This window comes from Phoenix dactylifera, unplaced genomic scaffold, assembly GCF_009389715.1.
Source record: "Phoenix dactylifera cultivar Barhee BC4 unplaced genomic scaffold, palm_55x_up_171113_PBpolish2nd_filt_p 000089F, whole genome shotgun sequence".
Taxonomy (NCBI): Eukaryota; Viridiplantae; Streptophyta; class Magnoliopsida; order Arecales; family Arecaceae; genus Phoenix; species Phoenix dactylifera.
Genome location: NW_024067678.1, coordinates 1,027,648 through 1,039,520, shown reverse-complemented (window position 1 = coordinate 1,039,520; position 11,873 = coordinate 1,027,648).

Genomic DNA, 11,873 nt, shown 5'->3' with positions numbered 1-11,873 from the left:
GAGCTCGTTGGCCGATGGAGCACGAGCCGAGCTCGTCGGTGGAAGTCGATGGAGAACGAGCCGAGCTCGTCTGGTCACTAAAGACCGCAACTCGACGTCTCGAGGCTTCCCGACGAATCGGGGCATCCCGACGTCTCGGGGCATCCCGGCCGAGGTCGGGGTAGGAGAATGAGCCGAGCTCGTTGGCCGATGGAGCACGAGCCGAGCTCGTCGGTGGAAGTCGATGGAGAACGAGCCGAGCTCGTCTGGTCACTAAAGACCGCAACTCGACGTCTCGAGCATCCCTATAACCGGGGCATCCCGACGTCTCGGGGCATCCCGACGGATCGGGGCATCTCGACGTCTCGAGGCATCCCGACCGTGGTCGGGGTAGGAGAACGAGCCGAGCTCCTTTAGTTGATGGAGAACGAGCCGAGCTCGTTGGTGGAAGTCGATGGAGAACGAGCCGAGCTCGTCTGGTCAATAAAGACCGCACCTCGACGTCTCGAGGCTTTCCGACGAATCGGGGCATCCCGACGTCTCGGGGCATCCCGGCCGAGGTCGGGGTAGAAGAACGAGCCGAGCTCGTTGGCCGATGGAGCACGAGCCGAGCTCGTCGGTGGAAGTCGATGGAGAACGGGCCGAGCTCGTCTGGTCACTAAAGACCGCAACTCGACGTCTCGAGGCTTCCCGACGAATCGGGGCATCCCGATGTCTTGGGGCATCCCGGCCGAGGTCGGGATAGGAGAACGAGCCGAGCTCGTTGGCCGATGGAGCACGAGCCGAGCTCGTCGGTGGAAGTCGATGGAGAACGATCCGAGCTCGTCTGGTCACTAAAGACCGCAACTCGACGTCTCGAGCATCCCTATAACCGGGGCATCCCGACGTCTCGGGGCATCCCGACGGATCGGGGCATCTCGACGTCTCGAGGCATCCCGACCGTGGTCGGGGTAGGAGAACGAGCCGAGCTCATTTAGTTGATGGAGAACGAGCCGAGCTCGTTTAGTTGATGGAGAACGAGCCGAGCTCGTTGGTGGAAGTCGATGGAGAACGAGCCGAGCTCGTCTGGTCAATAAAGACCGCACCTCGACGTCTCGAGGCTTCCCGACAAATCGGGGCATCCCGACGTCTCGGGGCATCCCGGCCGAGGTCGGGGTAGGAGAACGAGCCGAGCTCGTTGGCCGATGGAGCACGAGCCGAGCTCGTCGGTGAAAGTCGATGGAGAACGAGCCGAGCTCGTCTGGTCAATAAAGACCGCATCTCGACGTCTCGAGCATCCCTATAACCGGGGCATCCCGACGTCTCGGGGCATCCCGACGGATCGGGGCATCTCGACGTCTCGAGGCATCCCGACCGTGGTCGGGGTAGGAGAACGAGCCGAGCTCGTTTAGTTGATGGAGAACGAGCCGAGCTCGTTGGTGGAAGTCGATGGAGAATGAGCCGAGCTCGTCTGGTCAATAAAGACCGCACCTCGACGTCTCGAGGCTTCCCGATGTATCGGGGCATCCCGTTGTAACAGGGCATCCCAATATATTGGGGCATCCTGACGTCTCAGGGTAGGAGAACGAGCCGAGCTCGTTGGTCGATGGAGAACGAGCCGAGCTCGTTGGCCGATGGAGAGCGCATCACGAACTCACGAACATCTTCAGGGAGTCCACGTAGATACTCCATCATCCCGAGACATCGGGGCATCCCAACCGTGGTCAGGGGAGGAGAAATAAACCTGACACCATGGGGTAATCAGGAGAATTGGTGAGCTTGAAATAAACACGCAGACCATCATAAAACAAAATTCACAAAATGAAATTTATAGTTGAATATTGAGGGACCCCTTGGGGTTCTATTGGTGGTACGCGCGGAGATTTTCAGAGCTCCAGCTTCGTGGAATGGGAGTCCCGTCTAGAGACTCTAGTTTATAAGTTCCGGGTCGGCGGATGCGCGTGACTCGGTAAGGTCCTTCCCAATTCGGGGCTAGCTTCCCTTGCTCAGTTGGTCGGGAGGCTTCAGCTCTTCTGAGGACAAGGTCCTCTGGTCTGAAGGATTTGACCTTGACCCTGGCGTAGTAGTACTGAGCTGTCTTTTGCTGGTACTTCGTCATACGAACTCGGGCGGCCTCCCTTGTTTCCTCGATTAGGTCGAGGTTGCTTCTGAGTTGCGAAGAGTTAGAGCTGGCATCGTGATACTCAACTCTTGGAGAAGGAAGTCCGATCTCTAGTGGAATGACAGCCTCCGTCCCATATGTTAGGTTGAAGGGAGTCTCGCCGGTGGGGACGCGGAACGTGGTCCGGTAAGCCCACAGGACATTGTATAGGTCTTCGACCCATTGTCCTTTAGATTTGTCGAGCCTGGCTTTGAGCCCCTGCAAAATAGTACGGTTCGTTACCTCTGTTTCTCCGTTCGTCTGAGGGTGCGCGACCGAGGTGAAGCGGTGGTCAATGCCAAGCTCGGAGCAGAATTCTCTGAAGTGAATGTTGTCAAACTGGCGACCGTTGTCAGAGATAAGGATGCGGGGGAGCCCGAATCTACAGATTATGGACTTCCAGACAAAATTCCGCATCTTCTGCTCGGTGATTCGGGCAAGGGGCTCGGCTTCCACCCACTTTGTGAAATAATTGATGGAAACTACCAGGAACTTCCTCTGTCCGGTGGCCAGTGGAAATGACCCTAGGATGTCGATTCCCCACTGGGCAAAAGGCCAAGGGGAGCTGATTGAAGTCAAGGGAGCCGAGAGCCGGCGTTGAACGTTGGCGTTCTTCTGGCACCGGTCACATCTTTGGACGAAGTCCACAGCATCCTTCTGGAGTGTCGGCCAATAGTATCCTTGGCGTAGAATTTTATGGGCCAATGCTCGTCCTCCCAGATGATTTCCACAAATTCCTTCATGGACCTCGCGCATGGCGTAATCAGCCTCCGTTGGGCGAAGGCATCTGAGGAGGGGAGATGTGAAAGATCTCCGATAAAGCTTTCCCTCATGCAGTATGTACCGGGTGGTGGAGCGCTTTATTCGACGAGCTTCTCGTTCATCAGTGGGGAGGACTTCGTCTTGCAGGTAGCTGATGAGTTCATCCATCCAGCTTGGCTCGAACTCAGTGCAGAGGGTCTGCTCGGGCTCGTCTGTACTGGGCTTTTGGAGATACTCCAGTACGGCCGCTTTGGGGAGCTCGCTCATGCGAGAGGACACCAGCTTTGATAGCTGGTCGGCCCTGAGATTCTCCGACCTGGTAACATGTTGAATGTGAAAAGAGTCCAAGGTCGAGGCGAGGTCCCGTACCTTCCGAAGATACCTCTGCATGGTCGGATCTCTGGCTTCAAAGTCGCCCATGATTTGGTTGACGACGAGTTGAGAATCACTGAAGGCCTTCAAGTCCTTCACTCCTAGCTCTTTGGCTAGCTTGAGCCCGGCGACAAGCGCTTCGTACTCCGCCATGTTATTGGAAGCAGGAAATTCGAGGCGCAAGGCTTGCTCGGCGACCACCCCCTCCGGGCTGGTGAGGATAAGTCCTGCTCCGCTACCCCCCGAGTTTGAAGAGCCATCGACATGCAGGGTCCATGTCAAACTCGGGGTCGGCTCCGTTGGTGGCTCAGGTTCAGGCTCGGCCTCGTCTGGTATGGTGCACTCGACTATAAAGTCTGCGAGCGCTTGTGCTTTGATCGCCGGTCTGGGTCGGTACTCGAGGTCGAATTCCCCGAGCTCGATGGCCCATTTCGTGATCCGGCCCGCACGGTCTGATCTTTGCAGGATTTGCTTGACTGGCTGGTCGGTCAGTACGGCCACTGTGTGGGCTTGGAAGTAGGGTCGGAACCTCCGAGCTGAGATGACCAGAGCATAGACAGTCTTCTCCAGTTTGGAGTATCGGGTCTCGGCATCCCTCAAGATCCGGCTGGTGTAATATACTGGCTTTTGGAGCTTACCCTCCTCTCGGACCAGGACCGAGCTTATTGCCACAGGGGAAACAGCTAGATATAAGTAAAGGAGCTCACCCTGTTGAGGCTTTGTGAGCAGGGGAGGGGAAGCCAGGAGATGCTTGAGCTCTTCAAAAGATTGCTGGCACTCATCCGACCATAAAAAGTTCTTCGGCTTCTTGAGGGCTGCAAAGAATGGAAGGCAGCGCTCGGCCGAGCGGGAGATGAATCTCCCGAGAGCTGCAACTCGGCCTGTTAGCCGTTGTACCTCCTTGACCATCCCGGGAGGCGTCATCTCCTGGAGGGCTCGAATCTTCTCAGGATTGGCTTCGATTCTCCGTTGCGTAATGATGAAGCCGAGGAATTTGCCGGAGGTGACTCCGAATGCACATTTGGCTGGATTGAGCTTCATCTGGTACTTTCGGAGTGTGGAGAATGCTTCATTGAGGTCGGCTATATGGTCTTGCACCATCTTGCTTTTCACCAGCATGTCATCTACATAGACCTCCATGTTTCGGCCTATCTGGTCTTTAAAGATCCGGCTGACCAGCCTTTGATAAGTTGCCCCGGTATTTTTTAAGCCGAATGGCATCACTTTGTAGCAGTAGGTTCCTCCGTCGGTGATGAAGGCTATCTTTTTCTCATCTTCTGGCGCCATGCGGATCTGGTTGTATCCGGAAAAGGCGTCCATGAATGCCAGCAGCTCATAACCCGAGGTGGAGTCTACGAGCTGGTCGATGCTGGGGAGTGGAAAGCTGTCCTTTGGGCAGGCTTTATTCAGGTCGGTGTAGTCCACGCACATACGCCACTTCCCGCTGGCTTTCTTGACGAGGACCACATTGGTGAGCCACTCCGGGTAGGATATCTCCCGGATGAAGCCAGCTTCAAGGAGCTTGCCGACCTCCTCGGCTGCTGCTCGCTGCCGTTCAGGGGCGGCGCCTCGCTTCTTTTGTCGCACGAGCTTGCAGGTTGGCTTTACTTGGAGCCGGTGGACCACGATCTCCGGATCTATCCCCGGCATGTCTGCAGGCGACCATGCGAAGACGTCCATGTTGTCTCGTAAGAAGTCGACGAGGCGACCCCTCTCATGCTCGTTGAGGCCAGAGCCGATCTGCACGGTTAGCTCGGGAGTGTTCTCTCGTAAAGAAACTTGAATTAGTAACTCACCAGGCTCTACCCGCTCTTTCTGAGGGTTGACCCGTGCCTCGATGACCTTAGTCGAGGGCTAGCCAGTTGCTGGGACGGGCACCTTGACTGGTCGTTTTGCCTCGTGGGTCGCTAGGTAGCATCGCCTTGCCACCATTTGGTCCCCTCGAACTTCACCGACTCCCTGGCTGGTGGGGAATCGCATGAGCAGGTGGCGGGTCGAGACCACTGCTCGGAGGGCGTTGAGACCCGACCATCCGAGGATGGCATTGTAGACTGAGGGCAGGCGTATCACGAGGAAGCTTATCCCCACGGTACTTTCACGGGGGGCGAGCCCAGCTGTGACCAGAAGGTCGATCTCGCCCTCCACTGGGACTGAATCCCCAGTGAATCCGACTAAAGGAGCATTCATCCTCCGCAGCTGCTCTTTTGTCATCCCCATTTTACAGTAGGCACCAAAATACAAGACATTCGCCGAGCTTCCATTATCAACCAAGATGCGTTTTACATCAAATTTATTTATGATCATGGAGATAACCATGGCATCATCATGGGGAGTTTCGACTCCCTCTAGATCATCATCTGAAAAGGAGATGGTTTCAGAGGCGCGCAGGCGCTTTGAGGAGGTTTCTTCCCCCGGAGCTTCTCCAGCCGAGGCCCCGCCTCGGATGGTGTTGATGATGCCGGCGATGGGCCTGTTGGCATTTGAACCTTCAGGCTGTGCAGCTCCTTCGGCTGGCTTCTTCTCTTCACGCCGGCCTTGCACGAACCGATCGAGCACCCTTCGGCGGATGAGTGCTTCGATCTCATTTCGGAGCTGATAGCAATCCTCGGTATCATGGCCGTGATCCCGGTGGAAACGGCAATACTTCCGGGGATCACGCCGGGTTCTGGTATCTTGTTTCAGAGGTGGGAGCCGGATGCAATCCCGACTCTCAATCTTCATGAGGATCTCAGCCCGAGGGGTATTGAGGGGAGTGTAGTTTTCATACCTCCCTTCGGATGCATGGGCCCGCAGTGGGAACCTCGGGCGGAGTGGTGACCTTTGCTGTGGCGGTCCCCTCAACCGGGGTGGACTCTTCGGGCAGGGCGGATTCTTGGCTCGTCGCGGAGACGGGCTTCTGGGCTGGCCGCGCTCCTCGCGGCATCTCTTCTTGGGGTTCTGCTCGGTCCCGCCCCGCCTAACAGCCACGGCTTCTTCAGCCTTGGCGTACTTCCGCGCCCGAGCGAACATTTCGGTGAGGTCCGCGGGAAAATTCTTCTCGATTGAGAAGAGGAACCTGTAAGATCGGGCTCCAGTCTTTAGCGCTGACATGGCGATGGACTGGTCAAGCTCCCGGACCTCCCATGTTGCGGCGGTAAACCGGTCCAAATACTCCTTGAAGGATTCTCCCTCCTTCTGTTTGATATCAAGGAGGGAGTCCGATGTCCGCCGCTGGGGCTGGCTGGCGGCAAAATTGCCAGCAAATTGTCTGCCGAGCTGCTCAAAAGAAGAGACAGTACTCGGCTTCAGCCCGGTAAACCAAAGCCGGGCTGGCCCTCAGAGTGTTGCCGGAAAAGCCTTGCACATCATGGCCTCCGAGGCTCCTTGTAGGGCCATTAAGACCCGGTAACTTTTCAGGTGGTCAAGGGGATCGGCCTTGCCGTTGTAAGGCTCCACCTGAGGCATCTTGAACCGTAGTGGAACCGGTTCATCTTCAATCTCCGGAGAGAAGGGCGACTTCGTAGTGAACTCGAAGTCGCCATCACGTCCTGATTTTCTTCCGTGGAGTGCCTGGATTTGGCGCTCCAGCTTCTCGACCTTCTTGTCGAGTTCGTCATTCTGGAGGACCGCTGCAGCGGTTCGTTCGGGTGCAAGTTGCCATGGAACCGACTCAGCTTCTGAAGGTTGTGGCCAGCCTCCGTGGCCTCTGACTGGGTGCTCCCTCCAGTGGGAGGCCTGGACTTGAGAGTCCTGGCCTTGAAGAGGAAGTCCGCTTGTAGGGGGCTCCGGTTGGACTGGAGCCGGAGGAAGCGGTGCCGTTGGGATGCCCCTGGGTTGCAAGCTTTGGACAGCGGTAGCCAAGGCTTGCACCTGTTGCACCAGGGCATCAAACTGCTTCGGCCGAACTTGAGGGGTTGACTCGGCCGGAGGCGGCGAGTTTTGGACAGAACGTTCAGGACTAGGTTGAGGACATCGAGAGGCATTGGAAGCCCCTTTACTTCTTAGCTTCATGGCAGCGAATCGGGCCCTTCCTCTAGCGCCAACTGTTGCTAGAAATTGGACCCGGGGGCCGCCGCGAAACCAGGGGAGGAGGAGCTCCGCTGCCGGGAGGGCGGACGGCGGTGCGCCGGCCGACTGCGTCCTCCGTGGGGATGAAAGAGCGGAGAAGAGTGCGTCCTGTCCTGTCCTGCAAAAAAGCCGGTGGCCGGGCTCTCCGGCGCCGACCCTCCGATGCTTAAGTCAGAGGGGGCCAATATGTGGAGAGAGCAAGGAAGAGATATGTGAAGAAAATAAAGAGAATATTGTGTTCAATTGTGTCTGTGCTGTCTTCTTCCTTTTTTCTTCCGGTCCCCTTCCTCTTTCCTCCCAGGTTCCCTTTTATAGAAGGGTATTATGTTACCTGGGAGGTGACAGGGGAATTTGTCTTCTTTTGTGATAATTGGGTACGATTTGGCCCATTAATGGCGTAGTGGAGAATAAGGCCGAATCAGGCCGGAGTCAGGGAGTTGTCGTGGGTGACCAGACCCGTTGGAGTGGTTGAACCGTCGGCCGTAGTGGGCCTGGGGTTCGTAGACGGTAAGTGCATTTATTACCGAGTGAACCGGTGGTCAGGGAGAGCCATATGCTTTGATGGTTCAGCGATCCGGAGATCGTCTTGGGCCGTGTTCATTAAATGACTGAGTGCTTGTTGCCCAAGGTGACAAGCCAAGAGGGGGGGGGGGGGTGAATTGGTTTCTTCTTAACTTTAGTGCTTTTAAAACTTTCTTAGTTAAATGCGATGGATGCTTACTTAGGTTATTAGAGTGAGTTAAACTAATGCAAGAATAGAAAGTAAAGCAAGAGAGAATGAAAGCACAAACACAATCCAAACACAACAATATATAGTGGTTCGGTGCTCTCCTTAGCACCTACGTCCACTCCCCAAGCGTACCCTTGGGAATTCACTATAATCTCGCGGATTACAGTTGGATTGTTTTCCGGGCTCACAATCCAAAAACCTTGTTGGTTTTACGGGATCACCAACGAACCTATACAACTTTGGTTTTCCGGGTTCACCAAAAACCTTGTTGGTTTTGCGGGCTCACCAACGAACCTTTACAACTTTGGTTTTCCGGGTTTACCAAAAATCTTTGTTGGTTTTGCGGGCTCACCAACGAACCTTTACAAAGTATTCAAACAAATGAAAAGAAAAGATTTAAACTCCTAAATGAGCATATAGAACAATATGAGCAATGAAGAAGAGTTAGAAAGAAATTATCGCTTTGAAGTCGCTTGGCTCTTCTTTGTCAAGGAAGCTTCACTCTTCAATGGGGGAAGGAGCTCTTGATGCCTCTTTGAATCTGCTCAATCCCTTTCTTTGATTTTTGAATGAAGCTCTTGATGAAGAAGATTAGGGCACTTTTGTATTCTTGTGTATTCTTTGATAGACCTCTCAAAGATATTTCTCTCTGATGAATAGTGCCCCTTTAAATAGCCTCCCACCTTCTTTGGTCAAGCCCCAATGGTTAGAATTCAAAAACTAGCCGTTACTGACCTTGGGAAGGACAAAAAGTACATCTGCAGAACTATCCATTACTGTTCAGCCCGTGTTTGGGTCGGCTCAACCTGTCCTTGGGTCGACCCAACTTGGCCTTGGGTCGACTCAAACATTCCTTGGGTCGACCCTCTCAGAGAACACAGAAACATGAATTTCAACCTTCCTTCACTTGGGTCGACCCAACCATTCTTTGGGTCGACTCAAAGTTCACTTGGGTCGACTCAACTTCTTCTTGGGTCGACCCTCTCAGTAATTCCAGAGAGCCATTTTCTGTCTGTCTTTCTGTCTTCCATTTGGGTCGACCCTCTCAGGGTTTGGGTCGACTCAAGCTTGGGTCGACTCAACCACTGTGTGGGTCGACCCTCTCAGTAAATCCAGAGAGCATTTTTTCTTTGCATTTTGAGGTTCTTTGGAGGTTGGGTCGACTCATGCCTACCTTGGGTCGACCCAACTCACTGTTCATTTGTGCTGTTTTTGCAGGAGTGTGCCAGATGATTCCTTTAAGTCCCGGGGTCGACCCAATCAACCTATGGGTCGACTCAATTCACACTTTGCTGCATTCTCAAGATTAGATCCATCCAAATGAACAAGACCATATATATATTTTCAATTAAGCATATGTACTGAGAGTAATGAACTTATAAATGAAGTATCAATTTAACTTATAGCATGCTTTGGATAATTGTTTGTTAATCATCAAAATAACACTATCATCCTCAATCTCCCCCTTTTTGATGATTACAAAATAAAGAGTATAAGCCTATTGATACTTGTCTTTAAAATCAGTTTATAAGAGGGATTAAATTTCTGAATTTCAGCTTTTCATATATACTTGTGAAATCTCCCCCTTTATCATCCAAAAGTTGCCAATTTGACTTTTTGAATGGCTCCCCCTTTCATTTATAATTCATTAGCAATGAAACTTTAAAAATTTTATGAGTTTCAGCTTATGTATCGGGGTGCGAGAGGAGCGTGCCAAATTCTGAATTTATATGTGCCAAATTCTGAAACTTGATAGAAATTTTTGATTTTGTGATTTTCATTGTTGCAAATTGCTCCCCCTTAGATATATAAGCTTTCTTATATGATTTTCAATTTGTTTGCCCATTTATTTCTCTTTTCTTTTCATAACTTCTTTACTCACTCTTTCTCACAAAAGTAATACTCTTTCTTCTCAAATGAAATACTCTTTCTTTTCTTAGAGTGAATACTTTATCTTTTCGTCTCCCCCTTTATATACTCTTTCCTTCTCTTCTCCTTTATATACTCTTTCCTCTTGTCCCTTTATATACCCTTTCCTTCATAACTTCTTTTATATACTCTTTCCTCTTCTCTTCTCCCCCTTTTTGTCATCATCAAAAATATAGATATGGAAAAAGATGCAATAACAAACAAACTTCAAACTTCATTGATCAAAATAGGAACATTTTCATATATTAATGCTCAAAACGATGAAAAGTACAATGTTCCACAATCAAGATTTAAAGGTATAAGGGAAAGACAAGATACATAAGGGAAAAAGCAAGATACATATAAGAAAAGGCAAGATACATACGAGAACTAGATTTCTAGCCTAGGCTCTAAACATAAATGCTAAAATCAGCCTAGGAAGAATCTAATGGCTGGGATCTAGTCCTCATCCGCCTAGCATAGGTGGCGAGGGGAGGTCGAGCCTGGTGAGACTGGGTCTGGCGTGGAGCACGTCGAGCTGGATGACTCTGTGCCAATATCTCTGACTCAGCAGCCTGTGGCACAGAAGGTCCATGTGTCTCTCTCTCTGGTGCTTCACCCTGAATGCCTGCACCAGTATGTATCCACTGCCCGTTCACTTTCTCATAACCCATGCGTATGAGTGACCGTGCAGTGTACGTGTCTGTGGGTTGCAGATTCTTGAATGCTTCCTCCTCAAGAGGTAACCCATGCTGACGGAAGATCAATGTAAGTATCATGCCATAAGGCAATGATACCCTGTTGCTGCTTATTACCTTTCTCATTTGCCTCAATATCATGGCCGGAAGATTTAGGGGAATCCCCCTAATCATGCACTCCATAACTGCAAGATCTCGTTCTGAGATGAGATCGAATCTCCCGGTCTTCGGAAATAAAATTCTATTTATCATATTAAGCAACAACCTCATCTCGGCGGAAAGAGAACTAGCTATTACCTTCTGAGAGAAATCGAAGTTCTTATTTTCCATGATCAGCTGAAGAGCTCTCATTTTGTTATCTGATCTTTCCGGAATAGCTCCCGTGCAAGGTAGGTGTAGAAGCTCACTCAAGCTCTCCTCGGATACACGGATCCGAACCCCTCTAACATCTGAAACAAGCCCTCCCATACCAGTCTTGAGGAAGGCGTAGAACTCTTGGACTAACCCGGGGTATATCACCACATCAAGGGAGCAAAGATACTCCCATCCTTGTCTTTGGATCCATTCCCAAATTCGAAATCCTTCTTGGTTGAAAAACTCCGAATGGATCCTTCTTCCGGTAGTAACCGGCCTCCCCGTAAATCTTGCAAGGAGCACTGAGGGGGAAGGAGGAGGAGGGACCTCCGCACGTGCCTCACGTGGTGGAGACACGGGAGAAGGCTCGGTAGGGCGCCTTTCCTCTTGTTGGACTCGGCTCACTCTTCCGGATCTTTTGGCTACGGCTCGTTTGGGACCCATTTCTCCAAGATCTTAAAGAAATCTACTGTTTGGAGGAGTCTAGTGGAGATTGGAGAGTGGGGACAAGGATTTTCGGAAGAAGACAAAGGGCAAACAGTGCCCTAGATGAGCTCTCGGGCCCCCTTTTAACAGTGGGGTCCCGACGTTGGGTCGACTCAAGAATTTTCTTGGGTCGACTCAACGTTGGGTCGACCCTTGTTCTGGGTTGGGTCGACCCAAGTGCAGAACTTGGTTTTCTCTCCCTTTTTGCTTCTAAAAAGTTTTCCTCGCTTTTAATCCTTATAAGCTCCTTATGGGACATTGATACATGAGTAAGAAATTGATAGACAACAAATTTGACTCATGTTTCATGGGATTTTTGAAGTTAGAAGAATGTATCATGAGACTACTAACTTCCTTTCATATTCATTCAATAAAAGGATCACATATACCTAATTCC